The sequence below is a fragment of the Pseudophryne corroboree genome, chromosome 6, assembly GCF_028390025.1.
Source record: "Pseudophryne corroboree isolate aPseCor3 chromosome 6, aPseCor3.hap2, whole genome shotgun sequence".
NCBI lineage: Eukaryota > Metazoa > Chordata > Amphibia > Anura > Myobatrachidae > Pseudophryne > Pseudophryne corroboree.
Window position 1 is genome coordinate 451,582,059 of NC_086449.1, and position 2,523 is coordinate 451,584,581.

Sequence of the window (2,523 nt, forward strand, 5' to 3'; positions counted from 1 at the left end):
TGTACCGTATATCTTGGCTGCCTCAGTGTGTGACAGCTGACCTTCATCTACTGCAGTGAGTGAGTAATCTGATCTCTCCCTGTCTGGCAAATCGCATGCTGGTAGGGAGGGACAGTGTGCAAACTACTGGCCATTGTATAAGTATATTCAAACACTTTTAAATACACTTGTGACAAGTAGTTTGCAGACTGTCCCTTACTCCCTGCATGAGACCTCGCAGACAGGGAGAAAGGAGGCCCGACGGCCATCGGTTTTCACCGGGCAACAACACACGTGCACAATGAGTCCACCGCGCATGCGCATTTCCAACCCATTCACACTGCAGCGATGAACCGTTCCGTTGTGTGCGAACGGGTCGGAATGACCCCCATCATCCTCCAATCACTTATGTAATGTGTACCTTAGTTGTACTCCTATTTGCAAAAGCATTTTCCATCCAATTTAGGACTCTTTAAGGACCTAGCCTGCCACCAACCTATGAAAACACTGATTATCTGGCAGCTACTGTGATTCTCTATTGCCGCACATGGGGGGTCACTCCGAGTTGATCGTTGCTGTGCTAAATTTAAATCCCAACCGTCCGGCCACACCTGCATTTCTGAAATGGAAATGGCAGGACTATGAAATCGCTAGGCACCGATGGCTGGCATGCGCCAGCGCACAGTTCCGACCTGATCACTGCGCTGCGATAAACTGCAGTGAGCGATCGGGTCAGAATGACCCCCATGAACATATGGGAGTGGTGCGGAAAAAATATAAATTTTATGCTGTGTGCCATCCACCAATCATTGACTGGCATGGAGGGAAAATACTGAATATTACAGGGCACAGTCCCAGCCATCTCCTGTGCCTAGAATGAGATCATGAGTGGTCATATCCACCATGAGCATATTACTGGGACGTTGACTCACCTGATTCCATATCCTGTAGGAAGATCCACCTGTATATTTTTCCCCAACTTCTTAATGTATACAGATCTGTTACATAAATATTTTAACTACTTTTTTAACCAGGGCTTCATCTGCAACAATACCCACTGTCTAATAAATATAAATCGGACTTGTATCTAATTTGCATAGTTTTATTGACTCTCAGCACATTTAGCTGGATTTTAATACATGGGATGCTGATTCTCTTGCTGTTGGTTCATAGACCAATTGGATACATTATTGCATTTATCATCTGTGTATAGATATTATGCAACTCTGTGTTTTATCTGTATATTAGCTAATGTGTAATAAATTATATTTTTCTATATACAGTACATCTACATGAACATTTTATTACACACAAACAGAATACTTAAATGCACTACTCTGTTGTTGTTTTCGTTTTTTTCATCTATGAAAAAAACTATGCTCTTCCAACAGCTAGGAGATCATTGACAAACAAGACCATACCACTCTCAGACAGATGCACCCCATCAGTCCTTTACAGTGATGACACTCTCACATCTAATTGAGATTGATGGATAGCAGAACCACCCAAGTCACCTAGGAATCTGACAACTTCCTGCTGACCTCTGTCTTGAATTGTGATTAGCCATCCTGGATCTAGCCAACTAGCATTTCCTAGGAACAATGTCTGACCTCACCAGCTAAAAAAGAGGGCAGATGACCATGTAGTTCATCTAAATATGCCTTAGTTGCATCAATCTAAGAACTCAGTTTGCTGAAATCATTGCCATCAAGGTGAATCACCACCAATTCCAGATACCCCACAATGCCTCAGTTCTATGCAATACATCTCACAACTTTGCCCACAACATAACCCTCTTCCTTAACCAACAATCCTTGCCTAACTTGTTAGGAAAACACTAAACCTTTTTCCTTAACATGTACTCCAGCCTAAAAAACAAATAAGTGGCCCAAAATCCACGTGCCTCAAACCATGCTTCCAGCATCTGCAATGGGAAACAATTGTCAGAAACAAGGAAAACATAATGAAATTAAGCTCCCCTCACAACACACAGTTACAGAACCTCTACTACTGTGCACTACATTTGGTTCAGAACCCATGAAGAACATTAAAAAAAAACTGTGACTCCATTAGGCCAAATTAGATGGCTAATGAATTTATTAGGAACCCAAGGAAATAAAAACATCCAGAGGAAGATCACAACAACTCACCTGAAATCATGATGAGCATGGCACCCAGCTGCCAACTTGCCACCAGTTTAATATTATGTCCATTTTAGTTGCTAATACCTAACTCTGAAGGGCAGCAATAGTAACCACTTTAATTTGAGAAGAGTGTTCTTAAAAGTTCTTGACCTCTAACCTCCTCCAGTCATTAATACATTTCTAAACACTGCCAAGAACTGGAATTTGGTCAGAGGCACACCACATGAGGCGATCATGTGACCAAGCTCTCGGAGCGAAACGTGTGTCACTTCCGGTTCCGGTGCCTGAACTTCCGGTCGTACGGACCGCGGCCGCCGGCGCCTCACTCCTCGGTTCTAGGCTTTGTTCCCTGGCTCACAGTTACCCTTGTCAGGTTGGGTAAGACACCACCGGCCTCAGG